Source organism: Mus musculus, chromosome 14 (assembly GCF_000001635.26).
Source record: "Mus musculus strain C57BL/6J chromosome 14, GRCm38.p6 C57BL/6J".
NCBI lineage: Eukaryota > Metazoa > Chordata > Mammalia > Rodentia > Muridae > Mus > Mus musculus.
Window position 1 is genome coordinate 119255075 of NC_000080.6, and position 25833 is coordinate 119280907.

Here is a 25833-nt window from a genome sequence, read left to right on the forward strand (position 1 = left end):
AGGTAGGAAGGGAAAAGGTACTATGTAGACTGAAATCTATACAATATCCCTGCACTGTATATCTTCTTATATAGCAAAGAGAACAGATACCTGTCCAGATCTCTACAGAACTGATGTGTGATTTACTGGGTTTTGACAACCATGTTGGTGATGGTTGGCAACTTTGGTAAGTATCTGTGCAGCCTGGAGCACAGACTTAGTACAGTGCTGTGTGAATGATCCCTGAAGGGGATGCTTGTGCCCATGGAGAGAATTTCCTCAGCTGCCCTGGGTGTCACCAGGGAACCCTTCCCAAGAAAGCTGTTATGAGGAGTAAACTTAGGAAGGCCTTCTAACCAGGGCAATAATCAAAAGAATAGCTTCTATCCAGCTAAATGAGAATGCAACTAAAATTAAACTTTCGCAGAGAAGCCAACACTCACAGTAGCAGAATCTTCATCTCTTTTTAGGAACAGAAAGTGTTGTGGATGGGCCTGGTACTGTTTGAATTTTGATGTTAACTCTGCTCTCCCGGGAGGGGTTGTGGACAAGGAGTGAGTCACCTACTCCGATGGTTTCTGCTGAACCAATCCCCTAATGAATAAAGGAGCCAATCACTGGGTGAGTAGGAGGGACTTCTGGGTTGGATGGAGAAAGAGAGGAAGCAGGAGAGAGTTAGGTCATTTTGGAAGGGGATAGAGGGAGAACAAGATGTAATTACAAGTGTCTCCCAGTTTCAATAGCGGGTCCCTCAGGATTTAGATTTAATAAGGCTTACAAGTTAGGATTTATTTGTTGCACGCAGTGATTATGTTACCGTTGTTTCGGAACTAAGTTTGTGTTGCATTTTCTTTCACGCGGTGGCTTGAAGGAGAGCTGTGTTAGGATTCCTATATGTTTTCAGTTAATGTTGGTCATTCTCAGATTTCTGACAGGGTTGCAGACTTATAGCCTCATAGCCAACCCAGGGTATTTACATTGAGAGAATAGATTTGAGAGGGTGGTTTTCAGATGGCATGCAATCTAAAGCCAGGACATAAGTCAGATGTAGAATTATGTCTTTTAGTGAGGCCTGATGGCAATGTTCTATCTTAATGATATAAATGATGGACTGGGTATTAGGTCTATCACGTGTTTCTGACACCTCAGTGAAGGGCATCCATGCATTTCAAGTTCCCGAATAAAATGTCTTCACGAACTACAGATCGCACTGAACTTCATGCTTTCTCTTAAATATGCTTCCCTTAAGATCAAGCCTTCATGCTTAACTTTACAAGGATAGTCCAGCCCCATGTCTTCTTCATGTCTCATGGACTTGTGATTGGAGCCCAAAGATGTGCTCAACTATTGGAAAGTAGTGGTTGACTATAATGACCCCCATAGTCCTCACATCACACAAATGCACAAGTGTTTCCTGATTTAGATTTTTTCTCAGCCCTTTTGGTCATAAGTACACACAAGTAAGTGACACATAGGATTGGTGTGAGCAGTACAGTTGTAGCTATGAATAAAACACTAATTATTCAGCATTTTGAATTGGTTTATTTGAAGGAACCAATTCAGAGAGTCTTGTAGAAACAAATTAGAGGAAACTTAAAATAACACCAACAGGATTTACTAAATGATTTTAATGGGATCCAGAAGGCTAGAATTGTGCTTATGGGCTCGAAGAGTTGGAGTAGTGGCTATTTATGTTACATTTTGGTAAAGAACTTGTATATGTTTATCCACATCCTAAGATTCTGCAGGAAATTGAATTTGAAGATGATAGGTAACTAATCTGTCAGAGAAAATTCCAGAGTGGTCTAAGATTTAGGTTGTGGAATGAATATTGCTAGCTAACCAGGTTTACAGTTAAAAATCAGTGGTCAAGTACACAGCAGAAAGGCATGAAAGACTTGCAATTTGGTAAGTAAAAAACACCGTAAAATTGTGGCGGCTAATGATGGTTATTAAAGATGTTTGTGTCATCATGAAGAATCTAAGCACTTTATATTAGGACAACAGGAACATTGCTTGAGCGTATCTCAAGAATTTACCTGTTCACCTACTGCAGGCATGGAAATTATAAAATAGAAAACATTTTGGAAAACCCACCATTAGGAAGATGATGCCTTCGGAATGATTCCCACAGGAGTTTTTCTACCATCCTGCCCAACATAACCCAAAGCCACTGCGGTCCAAGCAGTTTTGGCAGCGACTCCAGCTGGCAGGAGACTTTGGCATTCCCCATGTGATGCTTGTTGTGCGGTCATGCAGAACGCAATGGTGATGGAACATTGCATTTTCTCCACAGATTTTAGAGGGGACCAGGAGGTCAGAGAATGTGTGACTGGGTCAGATTTCCTGCAGACAGACCTTGACTGATGAAACTTGAAGCTTAAAGGCGAAGCATTAGCTGCAGGAGAGACCTGAGGTTGCTGGAGATGTTCACTGGGAACATGGAATGCCTGTTAAGGAAACCGATGAATAATGAGTGGAGCCAGCCAAAATTATAATGGACTGTAAACACAAAGGTTGAAGGGTGGGGCTGTGCAAACCCTTTGGAGCTCATCTCATAACACTGTAGTCCCTGGATATTGGGCATGGGCTACACACACACACACACACACACACACACACACACACATATATATATATATTGCTCTGGGTTCTTCTATCCCTGATGTCAACACCTCATCCCTCTCTTTTGGATTAGAAATTCTTACTCTGTTCCATTCTATGTTGGGTATGTAAATTGATATTAATATTTTAGGGGCTCATAACTAAGCATTGCTTTGAATATCAGAGATTCTGTAACTAGGAGTTTGAACTGTTGGAATGGTAAATATTTTGGAACTCATGTTGCATTATGAGCTTGCACTCATAGTGGATATGTTGCATTATGAGGAAATGTCTCCCATGGCTTCATATGCATAACATTTGGTCCCTAGATGTTGGCATTATTTGGGGAAGAGGGGGCTTGCTTAGCTGGAGGTGGTACATCTGAAGATGGATTGTGTATCCAAACTCTTCCTGATTTAGATGCATTTAGACCTGGTTTGGGAGGCCATCCCTGGTCCTCAGGCTCTTCCTCATGCTCTGCTTCTCTGCTTGCATGGCCTGCAATTCACACTCCTCTGCCACACAGTCACACTTGGAGGTTTAGTTCAAGTGCATGGCCTGTGTGTGTGTGTGGGGGTCTCTGAAATTAGGAGACAAAATATATCTTTCTCCTTCAGGTTGTTCTCTCCAGTGTGTGTGTGTTTTGGTCACATCTATGCAAATGATCTGAGACACCATTGCTGAGCTTTCAGCATTAGGTCATTCTTCTGCACCCTGATCTCCTTTGCTATCCCCATTTTCCTATTTCATTATGCTGCCTGACTTAACATTTAGTAAATAATGAACTCACTTATTTAGTATGTCCCTTTTCTTTTGCATATTGTCCCTTAAACCACACAAGGGCAATAATTATTGTTTTGCTATTAATATATCTCAAGAACCTAGACCAATGCATGTCTGCTTATTGAATGGACGATCACAGACTGTATCTTATACCTGATACACCTCAGATACCTCTAACCTTTCATTTTTAATTCTTCAGATGTTAGCTTGTGTTCAGTATGTGCTCCGACTTGGCCTTGGACTGTAATTCTCATTCATGCATAGCATGGATCCTATGATCCCATTTACTTTTGTGTGTTCTAGTTCTATATGGGGTCTGTTAGGACAAAGCCTAAGTTAAGAAATATATGGCTGCGAGTTCATGGCAGGTGGCCATGGTAGTCAACCTGGGAGTCTCTGAGATTAGAGACACAGTTGATGAACGACAACATGCCAAACATCTATTACCGCACCCCAGCTGTGCACAGGGCTGGGTATGCGTCCCTTGTTTAGCTGCTCACATGCACCTGTTTCACTCTGAGCTCTGGCGTGTCTCAGAATCTCTGATGTTGGGGACTAAACAGATAGAGCGATTTGGGACCTGATGTAAGGAGTGAACCTTCTCGCCTAAAAGGAAGCTCAGCCTGCAAAATGGCATCATCAGAATTTTTAGATGAGAGCTGATCTGCCTTGCAATTAATTAGCTTCCATTTCAGATTTCTAAATTCCTCTCATGGAGGAGACCATCCTAGATTAGCCTGTTTGGAATCATGAAAACTTCTACCCCGGGGTTCGGTGACTAATATTGGTCTTTGCTTGAGAAATCCCAAAGAAATTTAACAAAATAGGAAAATTTAAAATTTTATATGCAAGGTAAAAGTCCACCATTTTTCATGGAGAGTTATGTTTTGATGCCTCTGCGTGACTGGTGCTACATTAAAATTTAATTCCTATTGCATTGGATCCCTCCCAGTGCTCAAGACACACGGCCCCGTGAACCACATGATACATTGGTGTTAGTGTTCTTTTGAATGTGGAGTTTTAGATCTAATCAGAGGATTTTAAGCAACAAGTGCAGGGCTCTATGGAGTTTTATAATAGTCTCCAAGTACTGTGTGGGGATATTCTGAATATTTTTCATAAAGTTGATAAGAATGAATATTAATTATTAATTAATTAATTATTAATATTGTTAGGTAATAATAGCACAGTTTCATTATATACCTTAATATAAAATCACTTTCCAAATCTATGTAGGTGTGTGGATATATATATATATACATATATATATATATATATCCTCCATATATATATCTCTCTCCATATATATATGAAGAGAGAGAGAGAGAGAGATTTGAGCTTGTTCTATGTCATAAATATACATGGTTCAGGACATAAAACACTTTAAACCATTTACCAAGTGCTTGCATCAAAGATGCCCTCTTAAAATTAAGAACTTGGATAAAATGAGAGATTATGTCTGAAATTAGAGTTGCGATTGTCTGAACGTCAAGATTCGGAAGCGTCTGGGTGGACAAACCATCTCAGACTGTGTGTTTTACTACAAGTATTCTAAGATTCACTCCTGAACGTGGCTGACTGCTGTGACACACTGCAGCAGCTATAAAAGATTATTTCACCCTTAAATCCTTTCTTGAATGTCTTTTAAAGAATGAATTGACCTGACACCAATGAAACTTTTTATAATGAATCATGGTAGGGAACAGCATTTAATGCCTTGATGTCCCATGAAATGACTCTGGGGCTTGAAGGGGGAATATGCTTTCTTTATTCGGGTACCCCCTCACATCCATTTGAAGTTCCCTATCAAAGGACTTAATGCTTTTTAGCTCCTGTCCCTTTGGCAGCCGGCTTCCTTTTTGTGTAACTGTACTGATACCATCAAATACCCCAGTCCTTCTTTCCTGCTCTGATTATCTACAGCCGTCAACACCACTGCCCGGTCTCCATGAGTGCCTGTCTTATCCTCCATCCCACCAAGTTACAGCATTCGGCTCACTGCCCAGTAATTTTCACATCAGTGTCTCTCATATAATTCTGAGATGCTGGATTGCAACGATGCAGCTGCTCCTATCCAGGATTCCTCTAAGGTGGCAAAAGATGTTGCTTTCTGTCCTGCAAGACCATCCTGAGCGCACAGGTAATTTCCACCTCTCTTTGGCTGCTCAGTGCTGGGGAGCACGCCCAAGGCCTCACAAAGCCACGCACACACTACCTCTGAGCACTTCTCCAAACTAGGCTTTTCATGGTTTTAGGAAGTCCACTTTCATTTTGATTTTCTGGGGACTTAGGACTGACACACTCAGGAGATTGGTTGGGTTCTCAGAACAGGAAGTCTGGAAATTCTTTCCGGAGGCCACGCCCACCCGCCCCAGCCTCTCTCTTCCCCAGTCTCCGCAGCTGTAGTATAGATAATGGCAAACCTCCTATGGAGAGCCTGTCTGCCAGTGTCCTTCACCCTGTGCAGTGTTCACAGGTGTCAGACAGCAGGAAGTAAATGTTAGATCCCAGGCCACGCCATCCGCAGCCCTTTCAGCCTTCTTTCTCATAGCTCATTATGGGCTCCTGCTGCTAAACAGAGAGACACACATCGCCCCCTCAAATGGAGCCTGTTTGAATGCCTTTGAGTCTATCAGTACTCCGAACTGTGATGTGACTAATAAAAGAGGGTGGTATTAAAGCTTAAGATAGGTATCGTGTTAAAATGTCACAAAATGTAATTTTGCTTAAAATAAGCACATATCAAGCCATGGAAAGCCTAAGTGACTGTCAGCCGCCGCTATACTTCTATTTGTTGACTTCTTTTTCATGATTTCAAATATATGCCATTTTCGTAACTATAAAATAATATCACACCTCTTGTCCTACCTGTCTAAAAATTCTTAGTTCATCTGAACTCTCAGTTTTGAAAAATATATTAGTTTACAACTTAACTTTTCACTTAAAACAGTATGATGCAAGCCGTTGCTAGCTCCCTGGTAAGAGCCCAGTGGAACATATATACCACACATTTTTGAATCATATTGCTGTGGGTGCGATGCGAGACTGTGATCTTACTGTTGCTAATGAAGTTGTGTTGTGTATATTATCTTTAAGTACAAGTATATGTAAGTGATTATATTTATAGGATGCATTCTTGGAGTGGGATGTGCATACATTTAATATTATAATAACTGTCCAATGCCCTACCGTTCAACTGACTTCAGAGATATCTCCAGTCAAAGGCTCTTTTGTTCTTTTGATGACTGCAGGCTTACTGCTAGGATCTGATGATTCGGACATATGCTTCAATTGAATATGTTTGATTTTGAAGAGAACACTACACAAGAGAGACATATTTTTTTCTTATTTACAATTTAAATTGCTATTTTGCTCAAAACACAATGGTGTTAAATCCTGGAAGCCCTTTATGTTTAGAAATTAGATAAATATCATATATTTATTTCTTGGTGGGAAGGCTGTTTGGTGAGCTGAGAACTTTTAGTTTTCTCTGTTCACTCCCATTATGTTTTTAGTAACTGATACCCAAGAGAATAAGGCAGACTTCCGTACACAGACGTGTTGCAAGCATAGAACTTTCAGGGCAGCGCTAGAAACAGATTTTGGGGGAAGGTGGAAATACTTTTTTTGTTATTATTTTCTTATTGGTCTTTTGGGGTGTGGTGGTGGTGGTGGTGGTGTGTGTGTATGTGTGTGTGTGTGCGCGTGTGCGCTCTCAAAGTTGATGTTCTGCATCCTCTTTGATAGATTTCTACCTTTTTCACTGAAGCAAGGTCTCTCAGTTGATCCGGAATACCATTTTCTAAATCATACTTTTCCTGAGTTTATTACTACTCCTGTGAATTTCAACATTACACAAAAGGTAATTTATGATTTATCAATACAACTTGAGACAATGCTACCGTAGCACTTTCAGGTAATTCAAGTGTGTTTGGTGTGTGGTTTTGACAGTAGCAATAGAGATGGAATGCGGAAATTGATAGAAGAATGTTAACTGGCAGTATGGGTTCACTATAAAGTACCTCCATCTTCCAGCTGTTAGAACTGTGGAAGGGGGAGCTGATGCGAGCAAGCTCAGGCTAGCATTAGTAGGAGTCTTACTACAATGAGGTCCCTCCCACTGAGCGTTCTTGCTACCCATGCAGGTAGGGATGGAGGTATGGAATAAACATGATGTTCAAGGTATGCTTGATGCTTTTGGACTGTTTTGATAGCTCCCTACAGGAAAACAATTCCTGAGATACTGTTTATCCCTAGACTATTTTCCAAGTTTGTATTCTGTTACAGACAAGAAGCCATGAGAATAGATGGGTTTAGTGGTAATAAAAATGTCTGGTGTTTATTTGGCGAGAACTGGTAACCATCAAATAAGAAACTGTTGGCGCCGGCAGTGTCAGCGTGGTTTGTGATGTCTGTCTCCATGGTGCCTCTTACCACTTCTCCCACAACTCCTATGGCTTCGAACACTTCAGTCTTTATCCATCCTGACTAGGCTCTGTCTTCAGGCATGGCGCCCCTGCTCCATCTGCACTGTTTAGGCATCTATGCAGTTACCACTTCCTAAAGGCCATTCATGAGTGTTCCACAGGTATGGCAACGGTGGCTTTACCTTTATGTAGACACTTCATCACACCATCCTCTTCAACTTCCTTCACTGAATTTATAATGGTGGAGCATGACATACCCATTCACTCCTCTTCAGCTGCTGACTGCCTATCTTCTGGGTCTTGGTTATTTCTCTAGGCCCCAGCAAATGTTCAATACATTTCCATGGAGCAGATGAACACACATGGTCTCTTGGGTGCTCTCAGGAAATTTCTTCATCCATATGTTTACTTTCTTGCTATCCAAGTATAGAAAAGCCTCTCAAACCCCTTGTTTAAACACACACACACACACACACACACACACACACACACACACACCCACCCATAAGCATACACATACACACATTTACATGGTAGTGTGTGTTTATGTGCATATATATATATATATATATATATACATACACATATACAGGCACACACATACACATGCATGTAAACACATTTACACAGTGGTGTGTATGTAAATATATATGCATATATATTATATGTACACATATCTATTTGCATATACACACATATAAAACAAATGAAAGTTAGTTTATCACAGACCCAAATATGTGTGACCATGGCCTAGGGTCACAGATTCAGTTTACATCAATTTCCCTGTCTCAATATGATAATGTCATAAAGTTTTTATAGTACAGGAATGAAGAAATTTCTAAGTTAAGACACTTTCCAAATACATTGCTAGCAACAGCAAGTAGATGAGCTACAGCAAATTAGGAAGATTCCTTATAGGTCTTACGTCTATCTGGTGACTCTTAGCTTTTAGATTAGTGGAGGCTAGTGGCTTAGCAAGAATACATTTTCAAGGTTTTTTAGTAGGCCCAAGGAACTTAGATCAGATGGAGAAGTGGGAAAACATGTTGATACATGTGTTTATATGAAAAAAACCACATATGAGAATATTGTATATATGTATATATATATATATGTTTATATATGTGTGTGTGTAATAACAGTAAAATAAATAGAGGCAATGAATATGAGAGAGAAAGAGAGAGAGAGAGAGAGAGAGAGACAGACTGACTGCTGTGAAAGGGAAGGGGGAATCAATGTAAGTATATTTTAATTTAAAAAAAACCTAAACCAAAAACAAACAAACAAACAAACAAAAAAACCCCAGAGACAAAATGTTGTAGGCCCAAGTTTAATTAGCTTAGTACTCTGGTTAGCTTTCTGTCAACTTGACACAAGTTAGAACCATTTGAAACCTTAATTGAAAACAATTGCTTCTTTAATATTGGCCTGTGGGCAGGTCTGTTGGACATTTTTCTAACTGGCAGTTGATGTGGTAGGGCCGAGATCATTGTATGTGGTGGCACTCCCAGCTGGTGGTTTCAGGTGCTGTGCCAAACAAACCAAGCTAAGCGAACGCAAATGATGGGAGCAAGCAGGGCACTAAGCCGCACTCCTCACTCCTCCGTGGTCCCTGCTCCGTTCACGGATCCCTCCGTGGCCCCTGCTCCGTTCATGGGTCCAGGCACTGTTCCTGACTTGAGTTCCTGGCCTGACTGCTATGGATGGTGGACCACAGGTTGTAAGCTGAAATACACCAGTTCCTTCCAAAGTTGCTTTTGGTCACGGTGTTTCATCACAGTAATAGAAGCCATAACTAAGACACTGAGATATATTAAAACAAAAACAAAAACTTTAAAAAGCAGAAATCATTTTCTGTCGACCCCTGCTGGTTTGGGCTTGTTTGGGGGGGGGGACTGCCTGGATAGTTCTGGAACCCCTGTTCTCACACCTATGGCCTTCATAGGTCTAGGAGAATAAATGTTTTTTTTTCTACCTTCTTTCTTCGCATCGCCCGTTTAATTGTGTGTTTGTAATGTCACTATTATTCTCGCCAACACTTTTTTTTCCTCTTTTATTGTATATTTTGTTTATTTACATTTCAAATGTTATCCCCTTTCCAGGTTTCCCCATCAGAAACCACCTATCCCCTTCCCCGTCTCTATGAGGGTGCTCCCCCACCCACCCACTCCCGCCTTCCTGCCCCCTACTCTGGGGCCGCTCCAGAAATGAACACCAATGGAAACAGTTCCGTTTTTAACAGTAGAGCTATGAGTCGCCCGGTAAGAAACTTCTGGCCTAGAGGTTTCTGGGTGCTTTAGCGCAATCGATGATCAGCCCTCAGTCAGCCTTGCGTGCCCACATTTTGCAGACTGGCACATCCTCCTCTCTGGGCTTCAGAGCATGTGCAGTGGACAGCATCTTAGCTGCATGCTTTGTGTTTATGTAAATAGCCTTGTTGCCTTGTCGAATCTCAGTTCAGTACCTTTCTGGAAAGAACTACCTATTCCAGTTTCCAGGGAAGAGAATTACGGACCCTCTAAGTGTCTTTTAGACTGTAAAACAAATCCACCCCCTGACCCCCACACAACTTTCTTATTACAAGAATCTTTATTTTCTTCTCCAACGGGGGAGAGGAAGATAATAAAGTGGACGCGGCTTGGATTTGGATGTATGACACCGTAGGTACTTTCCTTTTATATTGCATTTCTGGGAAACTTAAAATTTTACACTCAAGTTGCACAGAACTCACGTAAATGTCTGCACATTGCAATGATATAGTGCACCGCCTCTTTCTCTCTCTCTCTTTCACCCTCTCTTTGTCCAGAAAACACAGAACCTTTTATAGATATTAACTTGCAACGACCACGCAGCATGAGATAAATGGGACCTACAAAGTTGCAGGAAGGATGGGCCGTTTCCTGGCACCATAAAATATGCCAGCAGCTGGCAAGGTCTGCTAATGTCACAGTCTCTCATAGCAGAGTAGGTCCTGTTGGTAGGTCTTGCCACTTGGATGGAACAATCTAGTCGAATCCATTAAAGCAGGTGGTTGGATACAATCAGTTGAATTGGTTGTTTCTGTCAGCTACATTAGTGGGAAACTAACATAAAGAAAACTTAAAACCTTTTTTGTAGCAATTTTTAAAAACATAGTATAAAAGACTTTGAACTAAATGCAGACATGAGTTTTAAAGTTCTAGGTACTAGTTCTAGGTACTAAAGCAGTGCATATCGGAAAGTATATTACGACCCACGTCAGACACTTTCCAGGAACTTATTGTGTGTTTTATTGTGGCTTTGATATTGACAGAGAATCATTTTTTTTTTTAGTAGCCCAGGCTGGCCTTACACTTGGCTTGTAGCCTAAGTTAGCCTTGAATTTTCTTTAATTCTCTCATTTCAGCCTCATCAATGTCAAAATGACAGTGTGAGCCACTGGCCTAGTTTTCATTCTGTTGCTGTGATAAAACACTTTGACCAAAGGCAACTTAGGACAGGATAACATTCTGTCTGTACTGCTAGCTCACGTCCATCATTAAGGAGGGAATCCAAGGTAGGAACCTGAATGCAGAAACCATGATGGTGAGTTCTGCCTGCTGCTTTGCCCCACCCTCTGGCTCTCACTCAGTGGGCTTTCCTGTATACTCCAGGCCCACCTGCTAAGGATGATGCTGTCCTCAGTGGGCGACGTCTTCCCACATCAGTCCTCGGTCATAAGAGTCCTTCACAACGGTGGCCCTGCCCTCTGACCTAGCTGTCCCTCAGCCAGGGCCCCCTCGGAAGGCTCAGGGCGGTGTCATGTTGTCTCTGAAGTTCTCTAGGACAGCCACCAGGCCTTCCATTTCTTTGTTTTGAAAATTTCTACCAAGAAAAAAAATCTGTTTCTGCTGAGGATATTTTGGTAGTTCAAAAATTAAGGTCATATTTCACTTGCTTTATTCAAAAGATATGTACCAGTAGGACCTTTTTGTCCTGTGTTTTTTTTTTAATGTGAAATTAGAGAAAGTTAAGAAAATTCCTTGAATTTTATTTACAGATATAGTATATACACTCAAGTTCTATAAATGTGGGCATCTGTTTTTTATTTCAATGTGAAATTAAATCCATCCAGGTTTGAATGTGGGTTTTATATGTTACATTACTTACAGAATTTGAAGTATTTTGGTGTGTTGATTGGAAACTTTTTGGGGTGTAAATGGAAAAGAGGTTCAGAAGCAGGACCTCCAGAAAATGAAAGCACAAGATCACAGATGCAGCATAGCGTGTGATTTCAGAGATGAGAAATTCCATTACTGTTGATAACAAACCAACATGTTCAAATAATAGCATCTCATTTTTCATTCCTCCATCTAGTGCCTACATTAACTATTGAAATTGTATTTTCTCTCTCTAGAATCCAAAGAGAGAAGAAAATTTTACCACCTAAATTTATTAACTTGCACTGCTAAAGCAGATGGTATGATAGGAAAATATTGATTTTTTTTTTGTACTGACAGAACAGCTGATAACTTATTTTTGGTTTGACTTAATGTGTAAACTGTGAGTTAGGTCAAGGGATTTTTATGCTATTTTGTACGGGCTTATCTGGAACCTTACAAATATTGACTTGTTAAAAAAAAAGAAGAAAGAAAGAAAGAAATCAACCCACCCCCACCTCCACCCCCAGACATGATTTTTAACCCCTTAGGATTTCACAGGATAGCTGTAGTAAAAAATTATTAAAATACCAGCTTGGAGTTTCTAACCCAACTTTGGTTATTTAGTTCCAAGATGAAAGACACACTCACAGCCTATATATTTACAATATGCCTTAAGCAGCCCAAGAGCTGGCCAGCTGCCTACCCTCCCTGCTGTTAGATTCTACTTTCCTATTGATAATCCCAAATTATTACTTATTATGTTTCATCTGGGCTGCTCTTAGCCCCAACTGGGCAACTCTTATGGCCGTATCCTCCTCTTTCTTAAGCCATGGCAGCTTCTCCTCCTCCTCCCCTCCTCATGGTCCTCTCTCCCCAAGCCCACCAATCCTCAATCCCACCTATGCCTCTTCTGCCCAGGTTTTGGCTGTTGGTATCTTTATTTACCAGTCACAATTAACTGGGGGCAGGGTTCCTCAGTGTCTTTCCTTCAGACTCCTCTTTGGGGTAACCAGTCTTGGGGGCCCAATTTTAGCATTAGAATACAAGTGACAATAGGCCAACCCACTACAGACAGCCACAGATATTATTTAAAATTTTGTTCCCTTGTATATGTAATTGACATCAAGTTCCCATTGTAAAGCTATAAAGAAGCAGGCGCCGTGGGGACATCCTCACACATGACTGTAATGAGCCGGTGCTCACATGTGCTACGGGGGCATCTTCACACACGACTGTTTTGTGGAACCCTGTTCCCTTGTTTCCCTGTGATTTTTTTTTTTTTTTGAGGATATATTCTTAGCTGTTCTGTCTTAAAGATTCTGTATTGTGCTGCTGTGAAGTCTTTATTTTTCTATGTGTGCTGCGGCAGCTGTAGTGACAGCCAGGTAACTTAATTCAGATCTCCTCTGCCACCTTTAGCTGACTTCTGACTGTAAATGAGTTGGCTTCAAAATCTCTATGTAACCTAGGCTTATGTTAACTCCTGCTTTTTCTGCATCAGCCTCCCAAGTGCTGAGATTATAGTTGTTTAGAAATCTCTTTCCCTGTCCCTGTCACTGGGTTGGGTTTTGAAGTTTAAATGCCTCATGACATTTTCAGTTCACTCTCTGTTTGGCACTTGTGGTTCAAGATGTGAGCTCCTAGCTTCCAGTTCCAACTCAAGCCAGTACATATGCCTGCTGCCTGCTGCCAGGTAGATCTACAGTTGTGGAGTCCAACCATCTGGAACCACAAGCCCCAAGAAGTTCTTCCTATGTTGCCTTGGTCATGGGGTTTTATCCCAGCAACAGAAGAGAAACTAAAACACATGCATTTGGAAAATTTACAGAGAAGTCACCACACACACAGACATATACACATAGACACACACAAGCACACACATACAGACACACACATACAGACACACACACAGACACACACAGACACACACACACACACACAGACACATACACAGACACACACACACACACACATACAGACACACACACAGACACACATACAGACACACACAGACACACACACAGACACACACAGAAAGATACACACACACTGAGACACAGACACACAGACACACAGACACACAGACACACACACACACACACACACACACACACACAGAGTTCTTTCTCAGCCTGCTTCTCAGCTTACCACTCTTTTGGAGATTGATCACTTAGAGCATGCTCAGTTTTTATTTGCTGCCCTCTGATCTGTATTGTATTGAATTAGTAGACTTATCTCTTCTCTTGGTGATGGGTGAATATGTTTTTAAAATACAAACAGGTATGTTGTTCACATTCTCATATACACACATGAGAGAGCATTTTCTCCAAGACATCTAGCTTGGGGCATCATTGTTTGACCTTTGACCTTTTTATCTTTAATTTTACTAGTTATTAACAGATTATTCTTTCAGTTATACCTAAGTCAGTCATGTGTGAGGATGTGCCTGCTCTGGATTCTTACCAAGAATTCATACATTGGTATGTAATATGGCGCATATGAAGGAGTATCTAATCATAGTTTTTATTCTCAGATTCCTATAACTAAGAAGGTCAAATGCATTTTCACATGGTTATTAGTTGTTTATGTTTTTCCACCAATAAGCTACTTTTCATGGCTTTTGCCTATTTTGGTAGTGATCTCTGTGATACTCATTGTCTTAGTTAGGGTTTTACTGCTGTGAACAGACACCATGACCAAGGCAAGTCTTATAAAAAAAGCCAACATTTAATTGGGGTTGGCTTACAAGTTCAGAGGTTCAGTTCATTATCATCAAGGTGGGAGCAGGGCAGCATCCAGGCAGGCATGGCACAGGCAGAGCTGAGTTCTACGTTTTCATCCAAAGGCTGCTAGTGGAAGACTGACTTCCAGGCAACTAGGGTGAGGTTCTTATGCCCACACCCACAGTGACACACCTATTCCAACCAGGTCACACCTATTCCATCAAGGCCACACCTCCAAATGGTGCCAAGCTCTGGTCCAAGAATATACAAATCATCACACTCATTAAGAATTTTTCACTAGAACTGTTCATTTTATTTCTCTTATTAACTCACTCTATTTACAGAGATACAGTTTGCCAACCTGGGGCGGTTAAAAGGACCCCTGGGAACGTTCCTTTCAACTCATTCTTGCATTTGTTCTTTGGTGGCTGTTTACTTTCATGATTTTTATAAAGCACATACTACTAGTTTATAAGTGTGTATCAGTTGGGATAGGATCCTGAGTTACATTCATTTGTAAATTCATCACTTATTAAAGCTTGTATTTGGTGCCAGGGTTGATGTGGATATTGATAAGGACAACCATGGTACAGTTGCTCATTTATATCCAAGTCCCCAGGAGTTATATCATATCCTATGTGGCCACTTCTCTCCTGGGATGTAGCCCCTATGTTGGATGATTTTCCCCAGATAGTTTGAGTTCTTATAGCTAACACTTGCCATCTAACAGTAATTAAAAATGTTTTTTTGAGACAGGGTTGGGCCTGGAGATTTAATACCAGCTGGCATTGAGTTCCCAGCTGTGCACCTACCTCTGCTCCCTGAAGGCTGTGATTGCAGCTGTGCACCTACCTCTGATCCCTGAAGGCTGTGGTTGCAGCTGTGTACCACCTTGTTTTCAAAGCTTTATTTTAGTTGGATATGGTGTCAAGCACCTACTAATATGATCACTTGGGAGATAGAGATAGGAAGAGTAAGAATTTAATGCCAACCTTAGCCACATATTGAGTTTGAGGCCAGTCTAGGCTGTAGAAGTATTTGCTTAAACAAACAAACATCCAAACCAACCAACCGTCCAACCAACCAACTAACTAATCAACCAAACAAAACTCCCCAAACCATGTGTCTTAGTAAGGGTTTGTATTCCTGCTCAAACATCATGACCAAGAAGCAAGTTGGGGAGGAAAGGGTTTATTCAGCTTATAATTCCACATTGCTGTTCATCACCAAAAGAAGTCAGGACTGGAACTCAAGCAGGTCAGGAAGCAGGAGCTGATGCAGAAGCCATGGAGGTATGTCACTTCCCTGGCTTGCTCAGCTTGCTTTCCTATAGAACTCAGGACTATCAGCCCAGGGATAGCACCATCTACAATGGGCCCTCCCACCCTTAATCACTAATTGAGAAAATGCCTTACAGCTGGATCTCATGGAGGCATTTCCTCAAGGGAGGCTCCTTTCTCTGTGATAACTCAAGCTTATGTCAAGTTGACACACCAGCCAGTACCGAAACCTAAGAGTCAATAAATAAAATTAAAGCATTATTTTTTTATAGATTGTGTACTAACCACACTAGCCTTTTGTGGGGGCTACCATCTCTCAAATATTGTTTTAAAGGGATTTGAATATTCATCTATAGAGTGTTGTTGTTCTTCCATACCACAGGCTCCCCCACCCCTGTCTCAATTACAGTTTCCTATGGCCAGTTGGAATCCAAATATATTAAAGAGGAAATTCCAAAATAAATAATTGCAGAGGCTTTCATTTGCACGCCATGTTGAACATTTCACTTTGTTTGACTATGGCTAGTCCAGGATGTGAATTCTCCCTTCCCCACAGTGTCCATGCTGGGCGTACTGTCTTCCTAGTGGTCTCCCCGCAATTTCCTTGGCTATCAGATCAACCATCATAGTGTCATAGTGTCATCTCTTTTCAACTAGGCTTTAGTTTATTTAATGGTGGCCCCCAGCATATAAGAATTAGCATGCTGATCTCTCAGATATACCAAAGAGAAGCTCAAACTTCTTTTGAATGAAAAGATGGACACTCTTGACTTGATGATAACAGGATAAAAAAATGTGTATTCAGATTGCTAAGATCTGTGGTAAGAAGAAGCCTTCTGAATGAGAAATTGCCAAGCAAAGACATCTGTGTTAATTTTGCAGTCTCACCTCAAATTGCAAGTTACAGCTCTGGTATATGAAAGATGCTTGGTTGAGATGGAAAATATAAAAAAAAATTGTGGGTCGAGGAAATAACCAATCAACAATGTTCCAATTAACCATGGTGTGTTGTTTCTGAGATCAGTAAGTCAATATGAAGGATTCAGCGAGTGATCCCTCAAAACAGGTGGTAACAAACCATTTATTTCATGAAAGAGTGAATCATGAAGATTCAGGAACAGATTTGGGCTGAAAATATAAGAGTTCTTGGAGAGGCTGCGAGACAAGAAGGTGGAACGCCTTCTTGCTGACATGCCTAGTGAAGAGGTGAAGGATATGCTGATATGTGTTTGCTGGAGGGACTCACGGAGTTACTCACAGCGGGAGGAGAGAGTGAAGATACGAAGCAGCACAGCATTTTGAGGGCTGCTGACCTTGGCTGCTGCGTTTCAAACTGCACAGGTACGAAAGGACAAACGTAGGGATGCAATCCTCAGAGACTGGGCACTACACCCAACCTGTGTCCACTGAAGACTTACAGCCTCCGTGGCAGTGTTTGACTGAGTTGAAAGAAAAAGGAAATAACCCTTGATTACAATATTCTAAACCGTTTCATCCCAAAACCCTCGAAATGTTGAGGCTCTCCAAACATCCACATTGTTAGCCTTTGAAATCCAACTTCCCACGTCATCATGAATTGGTGATCTAAAATCTAACATAAATAATTGTCCCCCTAAAGCATCATCCGAAGGTCAGCAGTAGCCTCCCACCTCACTATGGAGGTACTGCTTCTTCTCACATCAGCTTGCAAGAGTGCTATGAACACCATAGCTGTTCAGAAGAAAGACAGAGAGGGAGGAAGGGAGAGAGAGAGAGTAAACACATTCATATCATGGCTTTCATAGTCTATGGTATTCACTTTACTATTTTACCTATTAATCTCTTTCTTACTGTGCCCAATTTACAGTCAACTCTACTACAGGTGTAGATAGGTCCATACAGGGAAGACAATCTATGTGGGGATGGGTGCTATTTTGGGTTACAGTCCCCAATAGACAAGGAAGGATGATTGCAGATTGAGAATCCTGACCTGGGTATGAAGAGGAACAGGTTGCACTGTTGTAAGCTGCAGACATATAAATCATAGAAACCCTACATCTCATTTCTTTCTAAGGGAAACAGAGGTGTTTGTTATGTGAAAGTAAACGGCAGAGGGTGTAAGCTTAGCAACAAAAGTAAGAGCTGCCGAGGTGGGCGCTGTATGTGGAGGCTAAATCCCGAGACTGTGAGAGGCCTGATCCAGGGTGAACTGTGAGTAGCAACCAGTTGGGGCTGGCTTCTGTGTGGGTTATTTAGGGGATGTTCCCAACCCCTTTCTGCCTCTTCCGCCACTCCTTCATCTTGAGACTGGTTTCCTGGAGTGGGAGGGAGGGTGTGGTTAGCGTCCTGGCTCAGAGTGGTTAGAGTTCAGGAAGCAGAGCCTTGGAAGTGGGTGAGAGCAGGGGGGCTGGGCAGCAGCTGCCTTTACAGAACCCCGGTTTCTTTGTATCTTCATAATGACATAAATCAAAATATGGGCCTGTTTTGCCCAATTTGAGGCACCGCATGTCAGTGATGTTCTCCAAGGCAGCAGGGACTCTAGTCTACTGTGTCATATCTTGAGAGATAGCTTTTGGCTCAACTGCGGCTTAGTTATTCCTGAGTATTATGGGTAACAAGACACAACTTAGATAGCTTGGAGATAAAAAAATCATTGTTCATTACATTAAATCGAATGCTAGTGCTGACGGCTGTGGGTTTACCCATCAAATCACATAAAGAAATGTCGCCCAAGTGCTACCGGTCAAAATTATTTCTTGGTAACATAAAATTGTATGTGCTCCTTTATAGTACTGTGAAAAATTAGTGTTCAAAAAGACTTAAAGGGAAGACATGAGTTCAAAATTTGTAAATCTAAATGTTCAATTGCTCTGTAGTATAGATTATTTTGTTGTTAAAACCTTGGATTTCTTTTCTATTTTTAAAATCTACTCATCAAGTACACACTCATTGTGGAAGGTTCAGGAAACAGTGCAAAGAGGAGTTAGCCTTTAATGTTATGATGAAGGCAAACACACTGGGGTGACATTCATCTCTTGTTTACTTACTTTGTGTGCACATGTATGTACCTAGGTGGCATGGTCTGCATGTGGAGGCCAGGGGACAACTTGTGGGATTTATCTTTCTGTTTCTACCAATTGGAATCTGGAATCTGACCTCAGGTTTTCAGGCTTGGCAGCGGGTACCTTTACCCACTGGGCCACCTCGCTGGACCTGAGATTTGGAGCCTTTGTTTCTGGCCCGATGTCCATCTCTGAATTACTCAGCCCTCTGAGAAGCAGAATGCATCATCTTTTTAATGAGGCAAATAATATCCGCACTCAGTGTTGTTCTGAGAATAGCTTAGATGGCTGCTGTATTGACTGTTGGATGATCAGTGATCTGGAATAATTTTCTTACATACTTCGACAGGTTGCAGAACTCAAGGGGAATTTTACAAAAAGTAAAGGAGAAGCTTGATGGATAGAGAAAGTAGGCACAAGAGTCCATTTTCCCATTACTGCCTCCCTTGTTTCCTGTCTCCATAAACTCCAACTCTGGGATTCATCGTCTCTGGGACATAAGTCACTGTCCCTACCCTGTCCTTTCTGTCATGCTGGGCTCTTTCTCCAAATCAGGGATGTGTTTCTGGAACATCACTTATCTGCTTCCCTGTCACCTGCTCCTCTTCATCCTTAGTGGAGGAGTGGGATGTAGGGGGGACAGCAGAAGGTAGCACATTATTAGGGGCTCACACTGGGGAAACTGACTTTAAATCTCATATCTAGTCTAAGAAGCAAGGGCTCTGAATTCACAAGTGTATGAAGACAATAGTATTTCTTAGGTTGAATAATTAAACTATGTTTCCCACATACACTCATTCAGTTCCTTATCAAACTGCACAGTAGAGGCTTACTTTTGTCATGGGGGAGAGAAATAGTCTCAGAGCTCAGAAGTATGGTGGTCATATAAGCATCGATGCTTTAACTTAGCCCACTTTGACTCTACATGTTATAGCTCTGTACCCAGACTCAAATTCATTTCTTCAGAGATGGGAGCCCAAAACTAAAAGATTTGCTTGTATTATCTTACTCAACCCATTTAATAATCTAGTGAAATAGATGGTATTATCTGTCCATCCATCCTTTTATAACTAAACTAACATAGCTAACCATATAACATCACACCAAGGCCCAAGAGTCTCAGATGTACGGTCTTCCTTCCACTGGCTTGTGGTTGACTTACCAGGGGCTACACTCTTAGAGCAAACCATTAGTCTCTCCTAACAGCGAACCTTGCCAATAGGTCTTTAAATAGTTTTGAAGCATTATCAAAGCTGTCAAATTTCTGATTTGTTTCCTTGCCTTATAGTGCCAAGAGAAGCCACGTTTTTAAGGAAGCAAGGTGGAGTAGCGGTGTATCACACATATGAAGTCACCTTTGCTTTTCCTGACATATAGGCTGGACATGTTCTAGTTGGGGGAGGGCTCTGCCCACTGTGGGTGGCATTACCCTTAGGCAGGAGATCTTGAGTTATATGGTAAAGCAAGCTGAGCAAGCCATGAAAAGTTCCCACTCCATGTTCCTGCCTTGCTTTCCTTCTGTGACGGGATGTAACCCGTAAAGAAATAAACCCGTTCCTCTCCGAGTTGCTTCTGGACAGCGTTTTATTGTGGCAGCAGAAAACAAACCAGGGCACTTCTTTTCTCTGTCAGCATATTTAGCTATCCAGATTGTTGGTGATGATCTGTTTTGAATATACCTCGATTTTGAAATTTAATTTAAAAAAATCTTTAAAGAAACTTTATTTCAACTCCTTTTGCTGTTAAATAGCTTTTATCCCGTAGTAAATCTATGGCATTTTATCTGGCCCAAAGCTTCCATAAATTCATAAATTAGATGGTTGTGCCTTATGATGTAAAATTTTAAGGCTGGTTTCATGAGTTTAATTCCGTCATTGTTGAAATCATGCAGTCTGACAATGTCATGAATTTTCCTCCTTTTTCCCTGTCTCTGGTTTGAAGCATTCTGTTTGGGGGCCGGGGGGGGGGATGTATGGTTACTGAAACCATCACAGTTATTGCATTAAGAAGTTGATCATCATAATGTACTTCCTAAAATTATCATAATGCAGGGTCAAAAATGAACATTTACTTTAACTCCTTAGAAAGCTGCTCCATGACTGTGAATGGCATTTGTCAGCAAATCCCACCTTCCCCTAATGCACACCCCACCTTCCCCTAGTGCACACCCCACCTTCCCCTAACACACAAACACAATTGCAGAGGCCATCTATCCTCAGGAGACTAAAGCAGAGTTGGTAACAAAGTATTTAACAGTAGCATGCAATTACAAACCAGTCAGCCTTTACTTAGAAGCATGCTATTGGTAGGGTGTAAGTGGATATCTGAGAGTGTCCAATTCTGTATGTGTGCCTTTCTGAGGGAACTTGCTGCCTGCCTCTGCCTTCTTTGCCTCCGGCTACCGTATCGATCAAAACAGGCTGGAGGCGTTGTCGCCAGCACAAATGTGTTTTCTCAGAGTCCTGGTTTCTGTCTGATACAAAAATCTAAGATCAAGTCTAACAGGGTTGATTCATAGAGTGCTCTTCCTGATCTATAGACGTTAGAAACTGGCACTGTCCGGTTGAGTGCCCATATGGCCTTATCATGGTAGATAATTGTGGATGAAAGAGATTCTAAAGTCTCCTGTCACGTGACTACAATTTCCTCATGGAGACCCACTCTTTCCATATCGGATCTCATCATACTTATTGCCTCCTGTGGATAGTCTTATGTCAACTTGACCCAAGCTAGAGTTATCTGAAAGGGATAGCTCAATTGAAAAAATGCCTCCATAAGATTCAGCCATAGGACATTTTCTTAATTAGTGGTTGATGGGTAGTTCTCATCCCAGTGAGGGCTGGTGGTCCTGGGTTCTATAAGAAAGCAGGATGAGCAGGCCGGGAGAGCAAGCCAGGATGAAACACCCCTCCATGGCCTCCACATTAGCTCTGGCCCCCAGGTTCCTGCCCTGCTTGAGTTCCCGTCCTGGCTTCCTTTGTTTATGAACAGACATTTAGAACTGTGAGCCAAATAAATCATTTCCCCAACTTGATTTTTGGTTTTCTCTCAGCAATAGAAACCCTAACCAAGACACTTCCTGGGTATCACATCTCTAAGTGCTATCACTTTAGTCACTGAGGACATCATTGTGTGACTTTAGAAGTGCCACAGATGATAACGTTTGGAAGTCTGAGCTCTGTAGTCTATAACAAGTCATTCAAGGCTTCTGGCTTCTGGTTGAGTTTGGCCAGTGGGAAGCAAGAGCAGGTAATATAAGCAGAGTGCCAAGGGCTGGCTGGACCCCTTGCTTTAAGGCTGTCAGGCTACCCCCTGTGGCTTCTGGGCTGTGTAACTGCTATTTTCCCCTGTGTTAGTGATGGTCCCAGGGTGCCTGGTCTTAGGACATTGTACCACCCCTAAGCTTTCCTATTTTCCTGCTTTGTCTTTGTAAGCAATCCCTGTATCTCAGGGATTGCTTACAATCCTCTGTCACTCAGCTTCTCTTCTATTTCCTTCTGTGCTCCTTCCTGATAGAACTCATAGGAAATGAATTGGAAGATACAAACTAATAAAGAAGGACTCTAGCTTCCCCATGTTGCAACAGTCCCCCAGCCCTCCCCTTACCATAGAAACAAAGCGAAACAAGGATGTTTATTATATAGAAGGGATAGGTGCCACTCTGGAAGGGGAAACTAGTTTGGCCTGCTCCTACTTATTGATTGATTAGGAGTAGTAAAAGTCGGGAAGAATCTTTTGGGGAAATAATTATAGACAATTCTCTCTTTACTTGCTAATTATCTAAATTATCAATCTATCTGATGTTTTTAAGTGGCTTGAGTTTTCTCCCTAAGATTATTTGTGAGGGCAAAGTGCAGTGTCCATCCTGGAACTTCCCATTCCCACAAATGATCTCTCACACTTTGGTTTCCTTGCTTGTGGCCTGATCTATCTATCTGCAGAGCTCTAGCTATGGATTCTGTTTTTTAAACAGTTTGCTCTCCTAGGAAATAGGAACAATTCTCCTGATAACTGATAATCATTCCATGTTGAGTGAATGCTGTTTGAATTTTGATGAGAGAGGAGGCCAGAGGGCTTGATAGACCTGGACAGAGAGAGGCATGGTGCAAGCACTGGGTAGTTCTGTGGTCTGAATAAGTTTGCGGGGTAAGATGCGAGTCCAAAGAACTGTGCTAAAGAGAAGATGCTGTTCATCATGTGCCTTCTAAACAGTGGTTGAAGGGTAAACCAGCAAGCAGTAAGATGTGAATGGCGGTAGCAACTGAAGAACTGCTGGAGACAATCTTTCTGGACTCGGCGCTGGCGGAGGGAGTGCTTGCAGGAGGTTGGCCTGGTGCAGTTTGCACCGTGGGGACGCTGCTGCGCGTGGAAGCTTTGAACCAGAAGAAAAGATGTTTGGTTTTCACAAGCCAAAGATGTACCGAAGTATAGAGGGCTGCTGTATATGCAGAGCCAAGTCCTCCAGCTCCCGGTTCACGGACAGTAAACGTTACGAAAAGGACTTCCAGAGCTGTTTTGGGTTGCATGAGACTCGCTCAGGAGACATCTGTAATGCCTGTGTGCTGCTTGTGAAAAGATGGAAGAAGTTGCCGGCAGGATCAAAAAAAAACTGGAATCACGTGGTAGATGCAAGAGCAGGCCCTAGTCTAAAGACAACATTGAAACCAAAGAAAGTGAAAACTCTATCTGGAAACAGGATGAAAAGCAACCAGATCAGCAAACTGCAGAAGGAATTTAAACGCCACAACTCTGATGCTCACAGTACCACCTCAAGTGCCTCTCCAGGCCAGTCTCCATGCTACAGTAACCAGTCAGATGAGGGCTCAGATACAGAGATGGCTTCCAGCTCTAATAGAACTCCGGTTTTTTCCTTCTTAGATCTTACCTACTGGAAAAGACAGAAAATATGTTGTGGGATCATCTATAAAGGCCGTTTTGGGGAAGTCCTCATCGACACTCATCTCTTCAAGCCTTGCTGCAGCAGTAAGAAAGCAGCTGCCGAGAAGCCCGAGGAGCAGGGGCCGGCACCTCTGCCCATCTCCACTCAGGAGTGGTGACTGAGGTTCATTTAGAAGGGAGCAAAGAGCGTTTTAAACTTTGAAAAGACCACAAAACAAACTGACCCTCCTATTTTTAACTTGGATACCTGCTATTCTGCCAAAAGACATTTTCTAGAATAGTTTTTAATGGGTTACTGTCCTTACCCTTCATCCAACAAACTCTGAAGCCAGTCTCTAGCTTACTGCAAGAAAAAGAAGTGTACATAATATTTAAGATGCTGAGTATTTCATAGGAAAGCTGAATGCTGCTGTAAAGTGCTCTTTAAGTCTTTTTTTTTTTTAAATCCCCTCTAATGAATGGAATTAGGGGAATTTCAGGGGACAGAGATGGGATTTGTTGTGTGATAAACCATATGTAGTTTAGTCTTTCTGTGGAGAGGCAGTGGTTGGGGCATTTTTAAATGGCTGGCTACACTTGTTTTCCCTCATGATAATTTGTCATAACTCAGTAGCATGACCTGCCCCTAGAAGGTAGTTAAAATCTGTAAATGCTAAAGCGTTGCCAGGTCCTAATGAGTCAGGCCTGTACTACTGATTATTAAGCAGGACAGACTGAGCTTTCTGCAAATAGCTTGAAGGAGGAAACAATTTCTGAACACACAAGTAGCACCGTGTCGCCTCCCTTTATCTTCATATTGATAAAAGACTTTATGTGGATCTTGTAAAACAGAACCAGATCTCCTTCTGGGGAAGGCCTTGCCTCTAGGATGGGCAAGGTTGACTAGGGATAGTCCCAAAGCATGACCACAAAGTAGAGAGCACGTGGTTAGAAACCACTTCATCAGAATGTGTGAGTCCTGGGGATGCACGGGGCACAGTTGATGCTGCTTGGGACACGTTTCTTAGAGGGCTTACAGTATGTAAATAATTGACATTGGTGTTAACACGACTGTCGGGGATTCACTGAAATCCACATGATTCAGTTCTAGCTCTGGATTACCTCAGTTGACCTTTGTGGAGGTTTTATCTATAGAGTAGTTCTTGCCTTGTCATAGACCTTATTAGGGTTTGGGGTTTTGTTCTTTCGTTGTTTTCCTCTCACTATTTAAAGTTGACTAGAAGAGAAGAGTTGTGTGTTGAGGCTAAGTTGGTGGTTTGGGTTGGCTTCTTAACATCAAGAAACTGAATGGAGCTCCACACCTCTAGATCTCAATGATTCGGTTGGCTTCTCAGTGGAACCCAACTGAAGTTGTCTAATTGCCTCTTCTCAGAGTTCAGGAAAAACAGTAGTGCCACTTGAGACCTCGTAGAGGAGGTATACGTGGCTGCCTTAGTATTCTGTTCCTCATGATTATTTTAGAAACTGGATTTTAAAAAGTCTTTTAGAGTTTCACAACAAGGAGAAGCCACAGTTTGTGGCATCCTATAGTTTTACATTGAGTATTTCTTCCTTTTAGGAAAAACCTACCTAGTACAAGCTACCACGTGCACAGACAGCCCAATGAGTGGGCCATTTCTCCACAACCCTGGTGTAATACAGAGTCCAGCCATTACCATTCTCCTGCGTTACTTTGACATGGGATTTTTTTTTTTTGTACATTTTGGCTGCAGTATTGGTGGTAGAATATACTTTGATGGATCATCTCTACTTCTGTATTTATTTATTTATTACTAGACCTCAACCACAGCCTTCTCCCCCTCCACTCTCTGCCTGTAGGATGTACTGTATGTAGTCATGCACTTTGTATTAATATATTAGAAATCTACAGATCTGTTTTGTACTTTTTATACTGTTGGATACTTATAATCAAAACTTTACTCTAGGGTATTGAATAAATTTAGTCTTATTAGAAAAATTAAAAAAAAAAAAAAAAA

At 41.7% G+C, this 25833-nt stretch overlaps 1 protein-coding gene and 1 pseudogene across 3 annotated transcripts in view; both read left to right on the forward strand.

Annotated features, from left to right (window-relative positions):
* Hs6st3 (heparan sulfate 6-O-sulfotransferase 3) overlaps positions 1–25833 on the forward strand; it is a 732300-nt gene that overhangs the window by 117559 nt on the left and 588908 nt on the right. The gene's annotated exons all lie outside the window — the stretch shown is intronic.
* Positions 23210–25815, forward strand: Gm6087 (predicted gene 6087; annotated as a pseudogene).